This window comes from Tenrec ecaudatus, chromosome 15 (assembly GCF_050624435.1).
Source record: "Tenrec ecaudatus isolate mTenEca1 chromosome 15, mTenEca1.hap1, whole genome shotgun sequence".
Taxonomy (NCBI): Eukaryota; Metazoa; Chordata; class Mammalia; order Afrosoricida; family Tenrecidae; genus Tenrec; species Tenrec ecaudatus.
In genome coordinates, this window is record NC_134544.1 from 92,493,085 (window position 1) to 92,520,106 (window position 27,022).

At 43.0% G+C, this 27,022-nt stretch overlaps 1 pseudogene; it reads left to right on the forward strand.

Annotated features, from left to right (window-relative positions):
• The first annotated feature begins 7,511 nt into the window (after positions 1-7,511).
• LOC142427594 (serine/threonine-protein kinase RIO3 pseudogene) lies at positions 7,512-12,273 on the forward strand (annotated as a pseudogene).
• Positions 12,274-27,022: the final 14,749 nt, after the last annotated feature.

The window sequence follows — 27,022 nt, forward strand, 5'->3', positions numbered from 1 at the left end:
ATCCATGTCTTCCATGTTTCTGAATACATTAGAGTACAAACCTTCATAGTACTTTGTGATTATCCTTTTAATCTCATTGGGATCTGTTGTTATTGCCCTTTCATCCCTCATCCTGGCTATTGATGTTTCCTCCTTTCTGTCCTTGGTAAGCTTTGCCAGAGGACTGTCAATTTTGTTAATTATTTCATAGAACCAGCTCTTAGCTGCATTTATCTTTTGCATTGTTCTCTTGTCTTCCCACTGGTTTAACTCCTCCCTGATTTTCATTATTTCTTTTCTCTTGCTATTAGAGGGGTTGTTCTGCTTATTCTGTTCTAGTTGTTGGAGGTTTTGTGTTAATGTATCTGTCATGTGCATCTCGTTTTTTTCATATATGCATTTCATGATATCAAGCTACCTCTGATAACTGCCTTCGGAGAGTCCTATATGTTTTGATATGTTGTGTTCTTGTTCTCGTTAGTTTCTAGAAACTTCCTAATATCCTCTCTGATCTGGGCCTGTACCCATTCATGTCACAGGAGATCATTGTTCATTCTCCAATTGGTTGCCCTTGCTTTTCTGGACGTCCTCTTGTTAATCTCCAGTTTTATGGCACAGTGATATGAGAAGGATGTCTGAATATATCTGTGTTTGAATTTACTCAGGCTGGACTTGTGTCCCAGCATGTGGTCTATTCTTGTAAAAGATTCATGTGAAGTCTTTTGCATGTGCATGGAAAGCTTTATAAATGTCTATCAGGCACTGATGCCTAATTACATTGCTTAGCTCTATCGCCTCTTTACTGAGCTTTTTCCCAGTGATCTGTCTTGATCTGATAGTGGAGTGTTATAGTCACCTACTATGATTGCTTAGTCTGTGATTTCTCTTTTCATCCTTTTACTAGTTTGACAAAATTTGCCACACCATTATTAGGAGCATAAATATTCAATATGCTAAGTGTTTCTTGGTTTACTTAACATTTGAGCATTAGGCAATGCCGCTCTTTGTTTCTTTTTATGGTTTGGATCTTGAAGACCATTTTGTCAGAGATTAAAATAGCCACCCCTGCCTTTTTTTGAGTTACCATTGGATTGGTAAACTTTCTGCCAGCCCTCTATTCTTAGCATATTAATGGCTGTGCCTTAAGATGTGTCTCTTGCAGGCAGCAGACTGATGGATTATGTTTTGTGAATGAGTCCTTGAGTCTTTTTCTTTTAATGGACCAGTGGAGTCCATTTGAATTCAGAGTTATTATCACTATCTCTGGATTCATAGTTGTCATATCCTGTTTTGTGTTTTGGTTAACTTCATATCAGTGTACTGTGTTTGAGTGGAGAGTTTCTATCTTGTCTTCTTTTCCATCTGAGACCCTGTTGTCCAGGTAATTGTTGCTGGTATGTTGGCTTCTCCTGTTAGTTCTTGGTGGAGATTGATCCTCTGATCATAGTGAGTCAGCCAGTATCTTCTGCAGGGTCGGGTGTCTTGCACCATATCCTTTGAGTCTTTCCTTGTCCTGGAAGACCCTTATCTCACCATCTACCTTAATGGATATCTTGGTAGAGTACAGGATTCTGGAGGAGGTTTTTTTTTCAGCTTTTGGAAGATCTTGCTCTATTCTCTCCTCCTCTTCATGAAATCTGCTGATAGGTCTAAGCATATTCTTACCTGCTCTCCTTTGTATGTGACTCTCTTCCTTTCTCTTGCTGCTCTTAAAATTTTCTTTTCCCTCTAAATTGGATACTTTTACTATTATATGTCTTGGTGTGTTCTTCTTGGGGTCTAATCTAGCTGGCATCCTTTCTGCTTCCCAGGAGTGCCTGCTTCTCCTTGTTAGGGTAGGAAAGTTTTCTTCCAGAAATTCCTTTACTATCTTGACTGTCGACTTGTGTGTTGTATTGTTCTCTAGTAGACCAATTATTTGAATATTATTCCTCTTCATCTGTAATTGATTCCAGGTTATCTTCTGCTTGTTTAATTTTCCTGTATTTCTCACTTGCTTAGGTCTGTTTGGGTGTCCTCAAGATCACTGATACGGTTCTCTGCCTCCTCAAGCCTAATCTTAATTCAATGACTTTGTGTGTGGCTTCTCCTACCTCCTTTGTTAGCTCCTGCGGTTCCCTTTGGTGGGTTGATTTCATCCCCTCTATTATGGACTTCAACTTCTCTATCATTGTATACTTATTCTGGGTTGCTTCCCTCAATTCCTGTAGTATTGCCAGCAGACGTCTGAAGATTTCCTCCTGGGGAAGATCTGTATCTGTTTATTCTATGAGAGACGTTAGCTCTGCTACTATGTTTTCTCTTTTTTTGTTGGGTGTGATGTGGTCTGTTGATTTTTCCTCGATCCTATCTTAGGCCCCCATGTTTCTGGGAGGCCAGGGGGCCCTTATCTGTGTTATTGTTAAGAATTCTTTCAGGCGATGCCTATGACCTATTCTAAAGATGGGTCAGACTGCTGTGTAGGCAGAATTCCCAGAAGGCTTAGTGAAAAGCAGTGGTGAGATGTTTCAGCGACTGGTGTGGAGGCTGAAGCCTCAATGAGTGCCCCCGGGCTGCTTTGACCTTTTCTGTCAGGATACCCTTAGCACCCCCCCCCTTTTTTTAGTAATAAAAACGGGAAAAGTTCAAAATTAAAAAATAATTTTTTTAAAAATTGGGAGGAAAAATAGAGAAAGACAGAGAAGGAGAAGCTATAAAAGACGAGATAAGAAGTGATAAGTGAAGTGGAAGGAGCAAAAAAAGATAGAAAACCTATAGAAAAGGGACAGAAGAGAAGTAATAGTAATAATGAAAAGGAGGAAGAAAAAGAGAGAAAACACAGAAAGTGAAAGAAAAAAAGAAGAAAACAAGCATGAAATTATATATATATAGATATAGATATAGATATAGATATATATAGATATATATAAATTCCCCCATTCTTTTCCCTCCAAGTTAGAAATACCTTATAGAAGGCGGAGGTGGGCCAGTCCTCACTACCACAGGACATGTTGCTGATCTGGGCTCTGGAGCAGGGCTATGTGAGTGAAAAATGCTCCTCCGATCAACCAGCACTCCCAGGTCCCTGCAGTCCTGTAGAGTTAAGCCTGTGGGCAGAGGCTACCAAGGCGGGAGAAGCCCCAGAGGGGTAAGCTTCCTGCACTGGCAGGAAAAGACTGGGGCCACAAGGGGTCCTGAGGGAGGCAAAGGCCGCAGCGCTCGCCTCCTGTCCCAGCTGGAAAGGGCTGGGGTAGGCTTAGAAGCTGGTACTGGGGTTCCCGCAGTGCACTGCACTGGTGAAAGCCAGCTGGAGCATACAAACAGTACTGGTGGGGACCGCAGAGCCACGACCTCGGCTCCTTGCAGGCAGGGAGCAGCGCAGGCTCCTTAGCGTCGTGTTCCGAGCTGGATCAGAGGGCGGTGAGTCTGCCCTCCACCCTGGGAGGAACGCGCCAGAACAGGCTCAGTACTCAGCCACAGGCTGCTGGAAACCGCGCAGCACACCGGGGAAGGCAAAGCTGCTCCAGCGGGGCCACAAAGCCCTTTTGCTCGCATTCCTAACTGGCAGGAGCACCCACTGTTATGCCCAGGGATGTCAACGCTGGAAGGAACGCCCCGAGTCAGGTGGCTTTAGCGCTCCCCGGGCTGCGGGCACTGGACTCTGCGGTGGTGCAAGTCAGCCTGCAGTAGCTCCTGCGTAAATGCAGCATCAGGGACAGAAGCGGTTTGGGCTCCGGGTGAAGGCCCTTGCTGGTGGGAAGTGAAGCGGGAGCTAGCCTGACGGAAGGTGGGGGGGGGGTTTGGGGGTCAGGCATACGAGGTGGCAATGGAGAGGTCCCCTGCACCAATGGGGGTGGATGGTCCCCCGTGGGGGTTGCCCAGCCAGCCACTAGTAGCCTGTAGACCAATTACCCAGGCCTTGGTTGAATGGAGTGAGGGATTCGGCCCAAGGGCAGATCCGTGCCATCTGGGGAGAGGGGAACCACGGGAAAGGGAAGATTCTCTCCAGGTGGGGTCCCTCGAGTGGGCAGTTGCTGTAGGGGGTCCCACCACCACTGTGCCTGTTTCGGCAGAGCAGTCAAGCAACTCGGAGCACGGGGTCCCGGTCTGGGGAAGGAGTGAGACTATAGCTAGACGGAGCTGCGGTGGCGGGAGCTTAATGACACGATATGTCCCACAAATCGGATCCTGGATTACCGAGGCCCTGGCTCAGGACAAATGTGTGGGGTGGGGTGCTGTCCCGGTGGATATTTCACTCATCAGACTCCTTCCACTCGGCTACCTGGACAGTAAACCCGCCTTGTTTGAAAGTACTCTCAGAGTATGCTGGTCTCCTGATCCGCCATCTTCCCAGAAGTCCTTGGTTAAATTTTCAATACATATATAGTTTTAATTATTCTATTGTGAGTCTTACAGATATCATAACATTCCATAGTTCTATCACATGAAACACTATTAAACAATTGCTACCACAATGTTTCCAAACATTTTCTTTATTTTAGAACTCCTTGATATCAGCTCCCCTTTATTCCCTCTCTTCAATCTCTTTATTGTGGAAAACAGAACCTTCATAAAAGTGTAAGCAGCCTCTTCTCTATACTTCTTACCAGCAGGGCTTAGAAGACAAGGGCTAACGCTAGAGGAAATTGTCCAGAGTCCAGAGGATATAGATAAAGGTGATAACACACAATCCTCCAGGTACAAAGAGTTTTCTCTACACTGCTTTCCGTTAGATGAAAGTATAAAGCTGTCTCCTAAAGACATCCAACTTTTGCTACTCATCTAAAAGATGCCTAGCTTTAAGAGCAATAAGGTTCTCTTTGTTGCTATCAAGGAGTCAACTATTCCTTTGTCTCTTACATGCCTTCTGGATGGGTCCTAAGAGACAGTTGTGTAACTGAGGGGCAGAAATAAAAAGGGAGAGAAAAGTATTTCTGCGGTCACCTCATCCATGATGTCAGGTCTGAGCTGGATAGAGAGAATATATACACTCACCGATTTATATTAACTCCAGGCATGCAAACCCATCCCCACCCCACAACACACACACACACACACACACACACACACACACAGACACCTACCTACATAATGAGGTGGGAAGTTTCTTTACGCTGGAGGTCCCTTAGTTCATTGGTTGAGTAACTTAACACCAGTGCTGAGGGCAGTTAGAGGGGAGTAACTTGTCCCCTGACTGGGAATATAATATGAGTGTGTCTGCTTCTATACATAAAGCTGGTGGCTGTTAGAGATTAGCCATGTGCTCCTATGAGGTATCATTAAGGAATCACTACAATGGGAGGATATTGTGGGGATGATGGGGATGAATTTTCATTAGGACCATATGACTGGGACTCTTCTCTAACATACAAATATGAAGGCCTCCCTCCACCCAGAATCCTGGCCTTGCAGGCTTCTTTAATGCAGACAATAGAGAATTTATCTGCAAATGTTCTCTTCCTGGTCATCAACTTCACAGCCTGATACTTACCATGAAGTGTTTTAAAACATTCAGGCTGTCCCAGATTCACACTTTGCCCATTCTGTTGTGTATTTGGCTGCTAGAGACTTGCATATCTCACTCCTATATAAACACTGCTAAATGACGTCGATCACTCATCAGCATTACAGATCAGACTGCTATACCCTATTTTTTGCTGTCTGCTTTATCTTCCTTTATGTCACATGCTACTTCTACGGACCCATTTAACTGTGAGGCTGGATCCCACAGTTTATGTCTGCTTTAAGAGTTGGTACAAAACTTTAATAACACTTGTAGTTATTGTTTTTACTTGCAGGCATGTGAAAATTAACCCACCCATGGCAACATTGTAACTCAGGAGAGATCTTGCAATGCACTTGTTTTTGATGATGAGCATGACACCAATCTTCATGAATTTGTCAGTCTCAGCCTTATAAACCACTTAAATCTAAAAATAACTAGTGCTTAAAGTACAATAACATATACAATATCAGTTTTTAAACATATCATTTTGACAACTTGCCATTTTTCTTGATAGTACTTCATATATTCTGTCTTCCAATTATTAGCACATGTTTGTAGGCAGCTATTTTTTCTCATGCCATGTCACCCAGTGAAGGCCCTCAAAGCATTACTCCATCCACATCATTACTGTTGACTGTACTTTGAGAACTTAGTACTTCTAAAGTGTTATTTAAGTGCCATTAAACCTGAGGGGCTAATGTTCTAGAAGTTAATCACCAGTTCTTCCTCCTAGTCTGTATTTCTGGAATTTCCACTTAGACCTGTGCACCATGTGTGATCCTGATGATATTTTAAATACTGGTGGCAGTGTTTTCGATGTCACAGCAATCTGCACACCCCCACAGGAAAACACTGGAAGATGAGTTTTGTAAGCTAGACTGTAGGCTTTCCATAAGTCTCATATACACCTGTAAAATTGTGTTCTCCGAAGTTGAACATTCTGCATTTTTCACATTTCGTTTGTCTAGTACTTAGTTGTCTTTCAGTAAAGATTGATGGAATGAATACATCTGATCTCAAGCACCTGAAATTAGCAGGCCTTACCACCCTTGTGGGTCTGTGTCTTGCTTGTATTTATATTCTTTTTATATTTTCACGGTCCTATTAAGCAACTACCAAATCTGTGTTCATTCATTATTTTCACACCCAAACTGATTTCTATAATAACTGTGTTTACCATTTGGATTGTTTACGCAATTCTAAAATAAAGAAGTCAGTAGTTTTCAATGAGACGAGAGAACTTTTCTTGATATTGAACAGGAACAATTTTATACTGGAATGAAATTCCCTGATTGTGAAAAATCCAGTAGTATGAAGTCACAATGCATTCAGCATCAGGAATCTGACAAAACTGAGAAACCACGCATAGGTGATAAATGTGGGAGAATCTTCTTCAAGGAGTCTTTCCTCTGTGAGCACCACTTCAGTCAAATTCTTGATAAGACTTATGAATGCATTCAGGGTGGGCAAGGGTTCGACAAATCATTCAAACTCACTGTACATTATCAAACAGCACATAAAGGACAAAACCCATACACAGGGTTGGAATATGGCAAAGTTTACCACAGTAATACATATTGCGAGGAACATTAGAAAACTCATGTAGTAGGTACCCCCTGTGTATGCAGTGAATGTGGGGAAGGATTTAACAGGAACAGTGATCTCACTGCTCATCAGCAAACTCCTACTGGAGAGAAACCCTATGTATGTCATGATTGTGGCAAAGGTTTCATTCAGATAGCACATCTCAAAATTCATCTACGAAGTCATACTGTAGAAACTCCTTATGTATGCAGTGAGTGTGGCAAAGCTTTCAGTCAGAAGCAATGCCTAACATCACATCAGACATTTCACACAGGAAAGAAACTGCATATCTGTGGTGAGTGTGGAAACACCTTTATTAGGAAGACCAAACTTACTGTTCATCAGCGAACTCATACTGGAAAGAAACCCCATGTCTGTGGTGAATGTGAAAAAACCTTTATCTGGAAGAAGAACCTCACTGATCATCAGTGAACGCCTACTGGAGAAAAACCTAATATATGCGATGGGTGTGGTAAAGCTTTCAGTCAGAAATAATACCTTACAGCACATCAGACATTTCTTTTTTTTTTAAAACAATTTATTAGGGGCTCATACAACTCTTCTCACAGTCCATACATATACATACACCAATTGTATAAAGCACATCTGTACATTCTTTGCCCCAATCATTTTCTTTTTTTACATTTTGTTAGGGACTCATACAACTCTTATCACAATCCATACATATACATACATCAATTGTATAAAGCATATCCATACATTCCCTGCCCCAATCATTCTCAAAACATTTGCTCTCCACTTAAGCCCTTTGTCAGGTCGTCTTTTTTTTCCCTCACTCCCTGCTCCCCCCTTGCTCATGTACCCTTGGTAATTTATACATCGTTATTTTGTCATATCTTGCCCTATCCAGAGTCTCCCTTGCCCCCATTCTCTGGCGTCCCTCTCCCAGGGAGGAGGTCACATGTGGATCCTTGTAATCAGTTCCCCCTTTCCAACCCACTCACCCTCCACTCTCTCAGCATCGCCCCTCACACCCTTGGTCCTGAAGGTATCATCCACCCTGGATTCCCTGTGCCTCCAGCCCTCATATGTACCAGTGTACAACCTCTGCCCTATCCAGCCCTGCAAGGTAGAATTCGGATCATGGTAGTTGGGGGGAGGAAGCATCCAGGATCTGGGGGAAAGCTGTGTGCTTCATCGGTACTACCTCACACCCTAATTAACCCATCTCCTCTCCTAAGCCGCTCTATGAGGGGATCTCCATTGGCCGACACTTGGGCCTTGGGTCTCCACTCTGCACTTCCCCCTTCATTCAATATGGTATATATATATATATATATATATATATATATATATATATATATATACACACACACACACACACACACACATATCTTTTTTTTTTTGCATGATGCCTTATACCTGCTCCCTTTGGCACCTCGTGATCACACTGGCCGGTGTTCTCCTTCCATGTGGGTTTTTTTTGCTTCTGAGCTAGATGGCTGCTTGTTCACCTTCAAGCCTTTAAGACCCCACACACTATCTCTTTTGATAGCCGGGCACCATCAGCTTTCCTCACCACATTTGTTTATGCACCCATTTGTCTTCAGCGATCCTATCATGGAGGCGTGCAGTCAATGATATGGTTTTTTTGTTCTTTGATGCCTGATAACTGATCCCTTCGGGACCACTTCCATGTGGACTTTGTTGCTTCTGTCTAGATGGCCGCTTGTTTATCTTCAAGCCTTTAAGACCCCAGTCACTATCTCTTTTGATAGCCGGGCACCATAAGCTTTCTTCACCACATTTACTTGTTCACCCACTTTGGCTTCAGCAGTTGTGTCGGGAGAGTGAGCATCATAGAGTTCCAATTTAATAAAAGAAAGTATTCATGCATTGAGGGAGTGTTTGAGTAGAAGCCCAAGGTCCTTCCGCCACATTAATACTTAACCTATAAATATAGACACATAGATCTATTTCCCCATCCTCCTGTATATATTTGCATGTACATGTCTTTGTCTAGACCCCCATAAATGCCCTTTGACTCCTAGCTCTTTCCTCCATCTCCCTTGACTTTCCTCCTGCCCTACTACCATGCTTCGTCGCCACCTGGGCTAGAGTATACCTCTTCTCTAAGCAACCTTACACTTGATCATTTCCCACCAGGCCTGCCACTCCCCCCTCTCTACGATTTTGGGTCCCATGTTGTTATCTTGTCCTTGTGTTTGTTAACACCACTTCCTTACCCCCCTACCCCGCCACTCCAAGTCCTCCCGGAACTTTCGGTCTCATTGTTTTTCCTCCAGATAGTTCATCCAGCCTGTCCTATTCAGACAGACCTGTGGAGACACTAACATGCATGAAAGCAAGAAAGAGGAAAACAAAGCAACAGTATACAACCAGACAACAAAACAACAAAACAACAAAAACAAACCACTGACAAAGAACAAAACAAAACACTTCACAAGAGAAAAGCTTGTAGTTAGTTCAGGGATCGTTTGCTGTCCCTTTGGAGCATTTTCCAGTCCAGTCTGTTGGGGCACCATGCCCTGGCCCCAAAATCCACTTTCAGCATTCCCTGGGACCTTGCCACTCCATTCCCTTGCTGTTCCGCTGCAGTCCCCTGTGATTTGCCTCGGTGTAGTGGGATCAGATCAGGTGAAATTCCCACACTGTGTCTCCGGTGCTGTCCCCTGTATCGCTCTTAGTCACTGATTGGCATCATTTCTCACAGTGGGGCCAGTCATGTTGTTCGGTCTGTGGACTGCCTGCTCTACTCAGGAACATCATCCTCACGGCCTGGTGGGCCAGGCTGTGCTCCACTCTCTCCTCCTGCCCCTTCATCTGCTCCCGTGTGCTCTGATCAGATATGTCCATCACCCGGAGCTGCAGAGTCAATGTCGTCCTTTGGAACAAACTCTTTTTGGGGGAGGGGCAGGAATCCACTTAATTTATGGTGCTGGGGCCAGCCTCCCAGACCTCTCCACTGGTTCCCTACTCCACGCCGGGATATTGCATTCACACCTTGCGGCACTGGGTTGAAGTCTGCTCCCACTTTTCCTGTGGAGATATAAACAATACCCTCCCCATGGGTGGATTAGTGCCCCATGCACCCACTACCCTTTTCTTCCTTATATTCATCCTTTGTTTTCCTTTACCCCTCTCCTCCACCATTGCATCAGACATTTCACACAGTAAAGAAACCCCATGTATGTGGTGAATGTGGAAAAACCTTTATCAGGAAGACAAACCTTACTGTTCATCAGTGAATTCATACTGGAGAGAAACCCTATGTATGTGATGAATGTGGAAAAGCCCTTGGCAGGAAGAATGTTTTTACTGATCATCAGTGAATTCATACTGGAGAGAAACTGTCTCTGATGAATGTGGAAAAACCTTTGTAAGGAAGAATGTTTTTACTGATCATCAGCAAACTCATACTGGAGAGAAACCCTATGTATGTGGTGAATGTGGAAAAACCTTTTCCTGGAACAGTAACATCACTGTTCATCAGCGAACTCATACTGGAAAGAAACCTCATGTATGTGGCGAATGTGGAAAAGCCTTCATCAGGAAGCATCATTTCGCTGTTCATCAGTGAATTCATGCTGTAGAAAAACACCTTATGTATGCTGTGAGTGTGGTAAAGCTTTTAGCCGAAAGCACTCCCTTACATCACATTATATAATTCACACAGGAAAGAAACTGTTTGCATGTAGTAAATGTGGAATATCTTATATTTCGAATTCAAGTGTCATTCAACACGAGAAAATTGTTAGCAAGAAAACCTTTCAATGAGGTTAATGTAACAAAGCTTTCAAAATAAAGGTACTAGGGTGTGGTCTGGGCTGATTGCAGGGCCAGATAATGGTAACTTACCATGTGGCTTTCCATACTCAGAACTGCTGTCACTTTTCTGACATGGTCCACAGGGGTGGACAGAGGGACTTCCAGTCTTCCATATGGTGCATAGTTCCCTTCTTGCTCTTCAAGCTTTCAGTTCCCCAAAGAACTGGACCTTGTGTTTCTGGAACATAGCTATGCCAAGCAATAAGGAGCCCACCCAGATGCTAGTAGTCCCTACCCCACCTCCATTCTCTTTGTTACCCGCCCCCCCCACATTCACCCCACTGAAGACAGCACAAAAGTACCATAAAATACGAGTGAAGATATTAGAAGACATATGGAAACAATTAGTCCAGAGGAAGAATGGACCACAGTCATCCTCAGCTTCCATGTATCTGAGACCAGAAGAATTATATCGTGCCCAGCTACCACTGCTAATTTACTCTGAAAGGTATCACAAAAGAAAGTCCAGAGTGAAGTGGGAGAACAAAGTGGAGCAAAATCCAAAATCATAAAATAGACCAGGCTTCACATGAGAAAAAAGAGCATTCGCTGAAAAAGCAGTTGATTCTAAGACGTGTTTACTTGTGTATAAAATGATCCACTCTGGAGTATTGGAGACAATCACTGGCTGTATTAGTACAAGAAAATAATCTCTTGTCTTTCATGCATATGCAGGGAGCATGGAGAATGAAAAGGATAGTAAAGTTGTACCAACCCAATGTGCTATGAAGGTATTTAAAACAACCCTTATTGAGTTCCAGAATCATGAACATATATTAAAGATGATTAAAGGTATAAAGACTGCTTCAGTAAACAAAATCCACCTAAGATCATCCACATGAGCGCAGAAAAAAAATGCACTGTTTCTCAAGAATGCAGAGCGTTGGAATTCCTTGTCCAACAGTTGTCATGCTCAAGAAACACATTTCAGTTATGTCTTTTATGGCCACAATGTTCCCACTCCTAAATTAAAAGAAGTAAAGCTCAGTAGTGAATTGAAAGATGCCCAGTATCAAAGTCTTGATATGATGCAGCGGTTACATAATGAATGTCCACTGATCCATCCTGACATCAGTGAGTATAACAAGCTGTGGCATGCTGGAAAGATCTGGTTGAGTGATGTCAGCCAGTCTGTAGAACCAATGTCATGGCCTGGAATTCCTCTTCCGGAACTGTAAGAATGTCTCCCAGACTTTCCAGAAAGGAGGAGTTATGGAGCTCTCAATGAATGAGAACTCCTTAATGCTGTTGCAGGCTTAAACATCTCAGCAGATAATGAAGCTGATTTCTCAGCTGACATAGAAGCTTTGGAGAAAATGAATGAAGATCATGTTCAGAAGAATGGAAGGAAAGCTGCTTCATTTGTGAAGGATGACAGAGGTCTACCAGAACTACATCATGAATCACACCCATGACCGCTGACTTTCAATATTAACAGTGACCGTGACCATAATTCTAGTGGAAAAATTATTCTCTATAGTACTATGAAAAATGCAAATTTTGTTTCACAAAAGCTGATGGAAACAGGCATAACCTTTCATTGGGGCATCATGAAATGGAATTGAATGGAACGTCTTCCACATTATGACACCCAAGAAGAGACATAAGTTTGTGGAGAAGATAAATGCATAAGAACTAAAGTATCATGGCCCAAAAGCGTCTTTAAATTTTCAAAATTTTTGCATGTAGTTAATATGGTTAAAACTGTAATTCATAGCCATCATGTAAAAGGATTATTTGAAAGCATGGGCTGTAAGATTTAAACCATGTTTGGCACATTCCATGTTCAGTTTACATTTTATTCAAACTAGTTATTAATTTTCAAGGGAAATATGGCAAATGAGAAATAGTAGACAATTCAATGGGGAAAAGTACCTTTAAAGCAGCTCAGGTACCAAACTAACCAGCTGATTTAAGTGATCTGATCTTTTAATAGTCTCTAGTACTGCAACTGGAAGGGCCTCTCTGCATGAAAAGCAAGCTCTCTACTTTCATTAGTTTGCTAGGGTGAGGTTTATGTAAAACTAAAACATGGTGAATCCTACTGTTGCTATTAAGTCAGATTAGATAAAGAAAAATCCAAAACGTGTTAGCACTTTTAAATGCCAAATATGTTCTTCTTAAACACATTTTTTATTTCTTTGATACAGTTTTTAACTGCATTTCAAAAAAGTCTGAGGGTATATTTTTCAATAATGTGATGTACGCTGAGTTTGAACTGCTGGGTTCTGTGTTAGATATGAAGCTGTGGATCATTAACCTCCACCCCATTCACGGCTCCTTAAGCTATGCTTTCACTTTTATGAAGAGAATTGGATATATATGTTTTAATCCTAATATGTCTCTGAAGATTGTATAACTTAGGAACTTGACTCAAATTATAAAATGATGCAGATTTCACAACTTCTGAATTGTTTTGTTTTACCCAATTTTTGTTGTTGTTGCTTTTACTTGTATCGCCCGGGGGGGGGGGGGCAGGGGGCAGGATGAGAAAGCCGGAACTAGATAGGATTGCCTATGATGGTTAATACTGAATTTCAAATCTGCTGGTCATTATTTCTAAATACTATGTTCTTAAGATGAAATCATCCCCCTGGTAACACAATATTTGGGAGCTTTCACTACTTTAAGGTTTATGTCTAACACATAGGGTTACACAAACATCTTTCATAGCTAATGTTTTGTGTACTTCTACTGGCTTTTCCAAGGTTCAGCTTTTAGCGTTAATCAGGATGGTAGAGCTTGATGAATTCTCTGTTTTGTGTTGCTTAATTTTTTGTAACATAATTCATCCAGATTTAAGTTGACTGTTGAAGTCATTCTACATCAATTTTATTTTTCCTATTAAGTTCAGTGAAATCTTTACTTTTTCTGTCCTGTATTAGAGCCCTGGTGGAGCCCCATTGGCTGCCAATCCATCAGTTGCTTAACCAGGCCCTTCATGGAGAAGAAGGCTTTGCATGAGAAAAAAGAGCATGAGGGGGAAAAAAACAAAGCCTGAGGGGAAAAAAAACAAAGGCATCTCATCATGTCCTACAGGGTCGAACTGATGTCAGGGAGTTTGTTTGGTTAGTTGTCTTGGTTCATATTTTACAATAAATGTTATTTTTGATATTAGCATTTTTGTGCTATTTTTTCTTTACCTGATTCTTTACTAGCATTTCAGGAAACATTCATTTATGTGGAATGTTTCTGAATTACTGTCTTTAGATTTACTTTTTAAAAATTCCTTGAGGCACAACTTGTTAGTGGAATTGGAAATTGCCCAGGATTGCAACAGGAGCTAAGTATCAACAGATAGAGATACCCTTCCAACTAAGTAAACTTCCAGAACAGCATACTGAGCCAAGATCAATCTGAGAAAACCCACTCCATGTGGACAAATTCTGTTCTCTCTGGGGGAAACAATAGCTGTCCGCCTTAGTAGAATTCTCTTAGTGAACCAACATGCCTGGAGAGAGTGCATTTGCTCTCACAGAGAAATCAATTAACTGGAAGAGATTTTCAGAGAGATAAAGAAACAAAAGCACAGCATTCCAAGATACATGGAACATCCATGAGAACGGGGTTTTCTAACTCTATTTTGCAGCCATGAATTACCACGACTATCAAAGCCAGAACCCAAGTCTTAAAATCATTACTTTCCAACCTATCATGGAGGAATTTAAGGATTTCAACAAATACATTGTTTATATGGAATGCCAAGGTGCCCACCTGCAGGCCTGGCTAAAATAATCCCATCCGAGCAGTGGACAGCCAGACAGAACTATGACGATATGGATGATATCCTGATAGCCAGTCCTGTGCAGCAGGTAGCTACGGGGCAGACAGGTGTCTTTTTGCTAGATCATAAAACAAAGAAATCCATAACCGTAAAGGAGTATCACCACTTGGCCAACACCGACAGATATCACACACCGGGATGTTGAGGATTTGGAGCGAACATATTGGAAGAGCCGCTTGCACGATTCTCCCATTTATGGGGCTGGGGTATGTGGCTCCTTATTTGGTGAAAACACTGAGCTTTGGAAGCTCAGACACCTGGGAATGATCCAGGATCTTTTGGAGGAGTGTGGAATTGTCATCATAGGCATCCACACTTCCCTCCTGTACTGTGTCCTGTGGGAGACCACCTCCGCTTGGCTCACAGAGGACATGGACCTGTACAGCTTCAACTACCTGCATTTCAGGGAGCCAAAAATGTGGTATGTGGTGCCCCCTGAGCACGGAGCCTGCCTGCAGAGACTGGCCAGGGAGCTTTTCCCTGGCAGTTCCAGTGGTTGCATAAACTTACTGTGGCACAAGGTGGCCCTCATCTCACCCAGGGAGAATGGCATTCCCTTTGTTCGGATCACCCAGGGAGCAGGCGAATTCACGGTCACATTCCTCTATGGCTAATATGCTGGCTTCAATCACGGTTTCAACTTTGTGGAATCCATCAATTTTGCCACCCTGCTCTGGGTTAATTATGGTAACACTGCTGCTCAGTGCAGCTGCGGGGAATCCAGAGTCACATTTCCCATGGACGCCTTCGTGCGCATTCTGCAACCCGAGTGCTATGAGCTGTCGAAATAGGGCAGGAACTACACCTTCCTGGACCACGTGGAGCCCACAGCACTGACCAGCCCGGAGTGGACGGCCTGGAAGGAAGCCCGGGCACATGCAATGAACAGGCAGTCTGCGGTCCTTTAAGCCCCGCAAGGCCAGGCATCACCTTCAAACGCTGGCTACAGACAGTGGGCTTGGGGGGCTGTGTCCTAGTGTTTCCTCATCCCACACACCGCTCCTGAGCAGGCAGCTCTACTGTGCAGCCTGAGGTCCCTACCATCATGGGCAGCAGTCCTGCAGGATCCAGTGTCTCCTCACTTCCCACCTCAGTTCCATCTGCCCAGTATTTCCAGCCTTCATCAAAGGGGACTCGCACTAGGTGTCCTCGGGACTCGGATGCCCACCAGCAGTCTGTGAAGTTCAGGACCAAGAGGCACACAGCAAGCACACTTGTACACCTGCCCACTCAGTCACTGCATGATGATTGACAATCAACAGATGACCTTGCCCCTTTGAGTTTTGAGATCCAGCATCCTGCTAAAGCTTCGGGGTGCTGCTGTAACCCCGATCTTCAGACAATGGGACCCCCACTGAATCCTGATTCTCCAATGCACCCTGGCCCCTCCCTTCTGTCCCTAGACAACATCTCAGAGAAGTTCCCACACATGCTTGTGCTGAGTCCTCCCAATGAGTGTTTGCCTTCTAGAATATTCTCCAGCTGTGCACAGTAAGGCCCCTGGGAACCTCTTCAAAACTATTGCTATGGACCACTCTTATGATTCTAAAATTCTGCCCTCAGATGAGGTTCTCCAAATCTACTATGAACCCTGGGGACATATTCAATGGAGCTTCACTTCCTAAATCCTGAAAGGCTGTCACCCGCAAAGGTGTTCTTGCTGTGGATTCAGCTAAATTGAATTTCTTGTCAAATGTGATTGTTCCTTGGACTCTCCCAGCCTCAGGAAAAGCACCTAGCCAATCTTCAACGAGGGAATTGTAATCACCTGTGATGACCTGTTTACCTCCTCAGAAGTAGCATATTGATAGGCTGCTTGATATTTGCTTGGACTATTGGCTCCCAAACCCTATGACAATGATAGTGTGTTCTAAGAACTCTCAGACCACCTGGAAATATATGTGTGCCTTGTCTCTTCCTAGGCTTGGGATCTGTCCTTGAAAAGAACTACCCTGCCCAGATAGCTTTAAACCCATTGCTTTCTCATCTATCTCACCGCGTGGTAACCTCAGTGATCAAGAACCACTGTTTCAAAGTTTGATTTGCTGGTAATAATTAAGGAGGCCCATTCCCAAGTCTTTCTTTGATAACGCAGAAGGTGGATTCAAACTGCCAAACTTTAGCCCTCACAAAAATGTAAGCCAACATTGGATGATTCTCAGAATCTGAGATTCTTAATCCATCTGCACTTCTGAAGTGCTGAGCCAGTCTTCTATCAGTGAACACACACCTTTTTTTATTAAATGTTTTATTAGGGGCTCATACAACTCCCATCACAGTCCAAACATATACATACATCAATTGTATAAAGCACATGTGCACACTCTTTGCCCTAATCATTTTCTTTTCTTTCTTTTTTTTTCCTTTTCTTTTTTTACATTTTATTAGGGACTCATACAACTCCCATCACAATCCATACATATACATACATCAATTGTATAAAGCATATCCATACACTCCCCGCCCCAATCATTCTCAGAGCATTTGCTGTCCACCCAAGCCCCCTGCATCAGCTCCTCCTTTTTTTCCCCTCCCTCTCCGCTCCCCCTCCCTCATGTGCCCTTCGCAATTTATACATCGATATTTTGTCATATCCTGCTCTATCCGGAGTCTCCCTCCCCCACTTCCCTGCCGTCCCTCTCCCAGGGAGGAGGTCACATGTGAATCCCTGTAATCAGTTTCCCCTTTCCAACCCACTCACCCTCCACTCTCCCAGCATCGCCCCTCACACCCTTGGTCCTGAAGGTATCATCCACCCTGGATTCCCTGTGTCTCCAGCCCTCATATGTACCAGTGTACAACCTCTGCCCTATCCAGCCCTGCAAGGTAGAATTCGGATCATGGTAGTTGGGGGGAGGAAGCATCCAGGATCTGGGGGAAAGCTGTGTGCTTCATCGGTACTACCTCGCACCCTGACTGACCCATCTCCTCTCCTAAACCCCTCTATGAGAGGATCTCCAGTGACCGACACTTGGGCCTTGGGTCTCCACTCTGCACTTCATTCAATATGGTATGTATATATATCTATATATATATATATCTACATCTATATATATATATATATACATACACATATTCTTTTTTTTTGCATGCCTTATACCTGGTCCCTTGGGCACCTCGTGATCGCACTGGCTGGTGTGCTTCTTCCATGTGGGCTTTTTTGCTTCTGAGCTAGATGGGCGCTTGTTTATCTTCAAGCCTTTAAGACCCCAGACACTATCTCTTTTGATAGCCGGGCACCATCAGCTTTCTTCGCCACATTTGCTTATGCACCCATTTGTCTTCAGCGATCCTATCATGGAGGTGTGCAGCCAATGATATGATGATTTTTTGTTCTTTGATGCCTGATAACTGATCCCTTTGGGATCACTCGCTCACACAGGCTGGTGTGTTCTTCCATGTGGGCTTTGTTTCTTCTGAGCTAGATGGCCGCTTGTTTATCTTCAAGCCTTTAAGACCCCAGTCACTATCTCTTTTGATAGCCGGGCACCATCAGCTTTTTTCACATTTACTTGCTCACCCACTTTGGCTTCAGCAGTTGGCACACACACCTTCTAATGAAATCCAAGCCTTTTTAGCACACTCTGATAATTCTGATGTGGCCATCCTTCAAACGACCAACCAAACAATTGCTCATGGAAAAACTGGACCTTTGAACTAATGAAGTATGTTACTCTTTGGGAATCAGGGATATCTATTTATGTTTATTAATTTCATTGTTCTTAGTGTGTATCTGAAAGAAAATAAAGGACCTTAAAACACATTTTGAAAATGTAACTACTATAAGAGATATGTCAAAAACAAAGTGACTTATTACATAGCCACAGCGTATAAGAAGTAAATAGGACCTGATGAGCCCACCAAACATTCTGTCCTTGTACACAGAGTAGAGAGTTCCTGAGGGAATGGAAGAAAATTGCAGAACAAAACAACACACAGAAAAACATAAAAAAGTCAAACAATGGGCAGAGCTACTGCCCAGAGTCCCCATATAATTGCTGAACTGAAACTACTCCTATAGTAACCTTTCAATTAAATCACATATCAGCATTAACTTGGGACTACATTTCCCAGAAACTCTAGCTACCCCTTTGGCATTTTCTCTTCAACACTAGTATTAAAAACGTGTTTTCAGGTGGGCAGCCAGAAAGATTAGCACCAGAGAGCCAGACATGGAACATAGTGTGACTCATTTTTCCTTACTTGGAGGATTCTTTAAAAAAAATCTACAGGTATCAGTCTCCTACCACCACCCCCTCCCCGATTGCTTAATCAAAAGTGTTAACAGAAAATTCACCTTTGAAAATCCCCATATTTCTTATTCATAAAATCAAAACATGACTGAGTGATTACAAAAGGAGAAAAAGTAAAACTTAAGCACATATGGGTGTTTTTAGGTATGTATTATTTAGTTTGTTTCAAACTAACAACCATCTTTAGGCACAAGGATTTATAATTCACCGTAGTCCAAGTTACATGGGACATAAAAAAACATTCAAATGTATTGAAAATGACATGCTGTGTGGGTCTTAGGTTAAGACCAACAACAGCAAATTAGAAAAATAAATTCTATCTTGACAAATAGTTCAGATAATTTTCAGATACATGATCTCTGTATTAGCATTATCTGCATGGACTGCGTTTAGAAGAAACACATCATTAGAAAGATCTAGTATCTTTGTTTTTAAAGTTATATGTTTTATTCCTGAATTACTAAGTAACATTGGTCAAACACAAAATGTTCTTCATTCTCAGAGTCCTACTGCTGTTGTCATTGGAATCAGCTCTTTAAACGATTCTTACTAGATTTTAGATTGACCAATAAGCCCCAAAACTCTTTATTGTGCCCTCCACTTGCATTGCTGGTGGAACTTTCAGCAAACTATCCTAGTCAGGCTTCTTTCAAGGTGTTTGATGTGGTTTTCTGCCACTGTATCCCTGGGGAATAAATATCAGCCTATGAAATCAGTAAGGTTAATATAGAAAGGAAAGAAACACAGGATAAATAAAACACCATTTAAAAGTCAAACAAGACTTTAATAACGTGTTATATAGTCATGAAACTTAAAGCAACCTGGTACAACGGTATATATGAATAGCAGTGAATTAGAATTGATAACCTAGATATACAACCAGGTACGTATAGACAACCTAATCTTTGATAAAGGACTAAAACACATTAAGTGGACAGGAGATATCCTTTTCAACAAATGATGTTGGAAAAACTGGATTTCCACCTGCAAAAGAATGGAATAAAGTCCATACCTCATGCCACATACAAAAATGAACGCATGATAAATCCAATACCTACATATAAACCCTAGACCATACATCCAGACAATAAAAATTTAGGGACAAATTTGACGGCAGTTATACAAGATATAAACACACTATGGACATAATAAAAATATTCACATTATAGAAGACAAAATAAAGAACTGGGAGCTACTAAAAATACATTAATGCACATCAAAAGCCTTCATCTAAAAATCCCTGAGGACCAATAATGAGAGTAGCTATACCAGGAGGGGAAGGGGGAAGGTGGAGTAGAAAGGGGGACCGAACACAATGATCTACATATAATCCTCTCCCTGGGGGTCGGACAACAGAAAAGTGGGTGAAGGGAGACATCTGGCAGTTCAAGATATGACAAAACAAGAATAATCTATAAATTAACAAGGGTTCGTGAGGGAGGGAGAGTGAAAGAGGGGAAAACTGAGATGATAACAAGGGCTCAAGTAGAAAGAAATGTTTTGAGAATGATGATGGCAACAAATGTACAAATGTGCTTCACACAATGATGTATGGATTGTGATAAGAGTTGTACGAGCCCACAGTAACATGACTAAAAAAACAAAACAAAACAACTTCACAAAGAACACTAGGATACAGTTAATTCACACTTCCTAACTTGTGTATGTCTGCATGTGTGCCTGATTGCAAGTCTCACTCTATGATTTCATTCTAGTCCATTAGGCTAAATAAACGTTTCTTGACTTTTTATTAAAAAGCTTACATTTTAAATATATTTAAGAATGAAATATAAGAGAATCATAGAATAATTAATGCTTTTGGTATTGTTCTTTGACAGGTGTGGCTTTGACGGGTGGCCAGCTATTCCTCACCTCTCTTTACTTTCATTATAACTAAGAATTTCCCCTGTGTGACTGATTTTTAGTGGAATTTTCTCAAAGAACAGGTCCAGTCAATCCCGAAGGACCTAGGTTGCTGACTCCTACCTTTGAGTGACTCATGGTCTCAAGTCTAGCATTTCCACATAAAAGAGCTTGTTCCCCTTTAATATAGAAAAGAGAGACTTCTACTCACATTGGTAGAGTCATGGTGAACTACAACCCATAAAAGCAGGGAATATACTTCCAGCAAGATGGCGATGGTGTAACACATACCAGAGGGACTCCACAGGGAAATTCAACACTGCTGGAATGCAGGAGGAGTGTCATAAAGATAAGTAGGCACAGACCGATGGGGTTTTGAGGGGCTGGGGGCTTTTTGGCTTACCTCAGTGGAGGTCGCTGGGGCTTCACCTTGGTCCCGCCACTGTCACTGCTGGAGCCGGGACCATTTGGAGCCTGTAGGGAGGCTTGGTCTCAACACAGCCACAGTTTTTCACCACCAGCCTCAGGGCAGGGACTAAAACCATGGGGCTCCTATCTGTCCCCGCCTAGATCTTGGAGGGCTGCCCAGGGAGGGGGCCTCTTCTCAACACAGCCACAGCTTGCCTCAGGCTGCCTCGGAGCAGGGACTAAACCCTTGCAGCTCCACACTGGCAGGGATTTAACTCAGCTACATTGTTGCTTTGTTTCCATCTCTTCAGTGTATCCCCTCCCCCTGCTCCCATGCACCCAGAGTTTGCTTTTTAACATTTTTTCCTCCTCTTTGCCTCTTTCTTGGTCACTCACAAGCTATTGCTAACCTCCAGACCACTCCCCTTAGCCTAGGGCATTTACACCTGTGCCACACCCAGCTAGGTGAGCTCCACCCTTTGTAGCTAGGGAGGCTGGGAAAAGGCCTGCTGACCCCCACAAGGGAATACTCTGCTCAACTTTTTTTTTTCTGCTCAACTTCTTCCTGGGGAATTCCTGCCTGTGTGCCTGGGGCCACAAAATAAAAGAGGGACCAGATTTCAAGCCGATGCTGCAAGATATGAATCCAACATGCCCGCCTAGAGTGAGAAATCAGTGAAGAGGTCTGGGGGGCCGGCCCCAACCCCAACTACTAAGGGGACATTTTCCCCTCAGAAGAATGTATATCAAAGGATGGCACTGAATCTAAAGTTCTGGAAGAGGGACATATCTGATCGGAGCACATGGGAGTAGATGGAGGGGGAAGAGGAGAGAGTGGAGCACATCATGGCCCACCAGGCCAGGAGTTCGATGTTCCCAAATAGAACAGCCAGTCGACAGAGAGGACCACATGGCCAGCCTCACTATGAGACATGAAGTCCCTCACTGACCCATAGCCCTACCGATGACAATACCAGAGATACAGCGAAGTAATGGCACCCAATTGGATCCCGCCACACCGAGGAAAAACATTAAGGGGTGTAATAGAACAGCAAGGGAATGGAGCAGCAAGGTCCCCAGGGAATGCTGAAGGTGGACTTTGGGCCCAGGGCATGGTGCCCCAAAATACTGGAATGTAAAACACTCCTAAAGGCTAACAAACAATCCTGGAACTAACTACAAGCTTTTCTTTCTTGCATTTTGTTTTTGTCATCGGTTTGTTGTTTTGTTGTATACTGTTGCTTGGTTGTGCTCTGTCTTGTTTTTGTGAAAGTTACTATCTCTGCAGGTCTGTCTAAATAAGATAGGCTGGATGAACAATTGCAGGAGAAAACAAAGGGACCGATAGTTACGAGGGGACATGGGAGAAGGGGAGGTGGGGGGAAAGGTAGTGGTATTAATATACCCATGTTCAAGGGAACAACAAGCTATCCAAATCAGTGGTGAGGAGGGTGTAGGAGATCTGGTAGGCTGGGACCAAGGTAATGTAACTAAGAGGAATGGCTGAAATTCTGGGTGGGACAGCATGATAGTGGGACAGGAGGGAAGTCAAAGGAAACCGAGGAAAGCGCTGGGAGGCAGAGGGCATTTATAGAGGTCTAGATAAAGGCATGTACATATGCAAAAATATTTATACATGAGGATGGGGAAATAGATCTATGTGCCTTATTTATAGGTTTAGTATTAAGGTAGCAGAAGGACATTGGGCCTCCACTCAAGCACACCCTCAATGCAAGAATACTTTCTTCTATTAAATTGGCATTCTATGATGTTCACGTTCCCGGCACAGCCGCTAAAGACAAAGTGGATAAACAACTAAATGTGGGGAAGAAAATTGATGGTGCCCAGCTGTCAAAAGAGATAGTGTCTGGTGTCTTAAAGACTTGAAGGTAAACAAGCGGCCATCTGGGTCAGAAGCAATAAAGCTCACATTGTAGAAGCACACCAGCCTGTGTGATCAGGAGGTGCTGAAGGCATCAGTTATCAGGCTTCAAAGAACAAAACATCATATTGTATTCTCACCGCCCTGACACAGCTGCTGAAGACAAATGGGTGTATAAGCAAATGTGGTAAAGAAAGCTGATGGTGCCCAGCTATCAAAAGATATAGCATCTGGGGTCTTAAAGCTTGGAGGTAAACAAGCGGCCACCTAGCTCAGAAGCAACAAAGCCGACATGAAGGAAGCACACCAGCCTGTGAAACCACAAGGTGTCAAGGGATCAGGTATCATCAGAACAAAAATATCTCACCATAGTGAATGAGCGGGGGAGTGTGTAATGGAGACCCAAAGCACATTTGTAGGCCACTGGACATTCCCTTAAAGAAGGGTTTTGGGGAGGAGATGAACCAGTCAGGGTGCGATGTAGCAACGATGAAATATACAACTTTCCTCTAGTTCCTAAATGCTTCCTCCCCTCACCCCACGCCCACTGTCATGATCCGAATCCTACCTTGCAAGTCTGACTAGACCAGATGATGTACACTGGTACAGATGGGAACTGGAAACACAAGGAAGCCAGGTGGATGATGCTCTCAGGACCAGTGGTGTGAGTGGAGATACTTGTAGGGCAAAAGGAGGGTGGGTTGGAAAGGGGAAACATATTTCAAGGAGCTATATGTGACCTCCTCCCTGGGGGACATACAACATAAAAGTGGGTGAAGGGAGACATCAAACAGGCCAAGATATGACAAAATAATAATTTATAAATTATCAAGGGCTCATGAGGGAGGGGGCACTGGGGAGGGAGGCGGAGAAAAAGAGGACCTGATGCAAATGGCTAAAGTGGAGAGCAAATGCTTTGAAAATTATGAGGGCAAAGAATGTACAAATATGCTTTACACAATTGATGTATATATGGATTTTGATAGGAGTTGTATGAGCCCCTAATAAAATGATTTTTAAAACAATGAGCTGAGACCAAGGACTCAAGTAGAAAGCAAACGTTTTGAGAATGATGATGACAACGAGTGTACAAATGTGCTTGATACATGGATGTAGATAAAGAGTGTGATAAGAGTTGTATGAGCCCCCAATTAAATGATTGCGGGGGGGGGGAAGCAGGGAAGAGTTACATAAGGACAGACATTGACCTCTGGTACAATGGTCGTCCTGCACGATATAGATAGAATACCTGCTTTGATCTTCGTTGACAATATGTTGCTGACCTTGCTTGCTAGATTCTGTGAGAACACCTGTCTGATCTTCCTTGAAAGATGTCACCGAACAACCTTGCAAGCTCCTGAGAGAAGAGCTGCTCTGATCTGCCTTGCAAGATTTTGCTGATCTATCTTGTAAGATGCTGGGAGACCTGCCCAGATCTTCCTTGAAGGATGTCCTTGATGTGCCTGGTAAGATGGCGATAGAAGACCTACTAGGGTCTTCCTTATAAGATGTAGCTAATCTTCCTCACAAGATGCTGGGAAAATCTGCACTGATCTATCTTGCAAGCTGTCACTGATATTCTTTAAAAGGTGTTGACAGAAGACCTACTCTGATCTTCCCTGATGTGCCTTGCAAGATGCTGACAGAAGCCCTGCCATGATCTTCCATGCAAGTTACGAGAGAAGACCTGCTCTGATCTGCCTTGCAAAATTTTGCTGATCTTCCTCTCAAGATGCTTCTGATGTGCCTTGCAAGATGGTGACAGAAGACCTGCCCAGATCTTTCTTGCAAGTTGTCACTGATCTGCCATGCAAGATGCTGACAAAAGACCTGCTCTGATCTGCCTTTAAAGGTATCCCTGGTCTTCCTTAAAAGATGCTTAGAGACCTTATCTGATCTTCCTTTCAAGATGCTGCGAACTGCCTTGCAAGATGCTGATTGAAGACCTGCTCTGGCCTTCCTTGCAAGATGTCCCTGGTCTTCCTTAAAAGGTGCTGAGAGAAGAACTGCTCTAATCTTCTGGCAAGATGCTTCTGGTGACCCTTGAAATATGGTTATTGGCCCCTAATAAAATGTTTTTAAAAAAAAAGATGGTGATTGAAGACCTGCTCTGGTCTTCCTTTGCCAAGATGTTGCTGATCTTCCTTGCAAGATGCTCTTAGAAGACCTCATCTTATCTTCCTTCCAAGACGTCACTGATATGCTTTGCAAGATAGAAAACCTGTGGTGATCTTCCTTGAAAGATGCTGCTGATCTTCCTTGGAAGATGCTGATTAAAGAACTGCTCTGGTGTTCCTTGCCAAAATACCGCTTCTTTTCCTTAGAAGATGCAGACAGAAGACCTCCTCTGATCTGCCTTGCAAGATACCCCTGATCTTCCTTCAAAGGAGCTGAGAGAAGACCTGCTCTGATTTTCTTGCAAGATGCTTCTGATGTGCTTTGCAAGGTGGTGAAAGAAGACCTGCTCTCTGATCTGCCTTCCAGGTATCCTTGGTCTTCCTTAAAAGGTGCTAAGACCTGTTCTGATCTTCTTACAAGATACTTCTAATCTGCCTTGCAAGATGGTGATTAGAAAATCTGTTCTGGTCTGACTTGAAATACGTTGATCTGCTTTGCAATATAGAAGACCTGCTCTGATCTTCCTTGCAAGATGTTGCTGATATTCTTTGGAAGATGCTGATGGAAGACATGCTGTGGTCTTCTTTGCTAAGATGTCGCTGATCTTCCTTGCAAGATGTTGTGAGAAGACCTGATCTAATCTTCCTTCCAAGATGTTGCTGATATTCCTTGCAAGATGTTGCTGATCTGCTTTGCAAGAGAGAACACCTGCTCTGATACCCCTTGTAAGTGAAATGCTGATCATCCTTGCAAGATGCTGAGGACAGTCTGTTAGAAATGTTCCGCTGTGCACATGCACATCTACTTACAAGGTGTTTGAGTCCAGGTCTAGCCTATGCAGGCCAATGGGTGGGTCAAATATTTCTCCCTCCTCCTCTCTGGCAACTTTTGGGAAGATATGGGTTGGGTTCACTTCTCTTTTCTCTATTCTTATGTTTCAAAAGGTTTGTAGGAAAAATAGGACTTTTATCTGTATTTCGTAATTGTTGGGAGCCATCCCAGCCATGCTGTCTAGCAAAGGTACAGCCTGGTGGAAGAAGCTTCTGCAGAGCAGAGGTTCTCAGAGAGGGTTTCCAACATCCCTCAAATATTTGCTGTTGTTAAATCCATTCTTGAGAATTTTGTGCATTGTCATGTTTACCGCACCTAGAACCAATGCGAGGGCAGTCTTGAGAAGTATGAATGAAATTAGATCTAAAACTTGCTTCAATATGATGGTGCTTTCCTCACCTGAGGCATTGAGAGGCTTACACAACAAGACATCTTTGGGAATTCTGAGAAAGATATGTGGGAATTGAGTGAGGAAGAAAACCAAAAGTTGAGGTTAGAGGAGAAATAAAACCCATCCAAAAAACCCTGGATTCCATCCAGATTAAGTAGTGGGGGAGTCTTTGCCCTCCCTGATATAGAGGACCAATTGATGACCCTATATCTTGGACACCTTGGACAGGGGCTTAGATAGAAGGAGAAAGAATGGTTAACATTAATAGGAAACACATAAAAGGGAAATATTAAGTCTTTGGCAAAGAATCAGATGGGTTGGCTCTTTGGTGCCCCAGGAGTATAAAAAACAAAAGAAAACATAGGTAGACAATGAAACAGTTACCATGGGAAAGTTGATAAAGCAAAATATGTAACACTGAGAAGCATTTAACTATGTTTTTAGATATTAGGCTTTGAAGTAGCACATGAGGTAGTTTCATTGTTAGCCAACCAGGAAAGGAATACTGTGAGAAAAAAATAGGGCAGTGAGTAGGACATGAGCCTAACCAAATTTTCTGAACACCTCAATCAAAAATAGTATGTGACTTATAAGACAAGCAGTACAGAAAGAACCAGGTAGATGACAGAAAGTG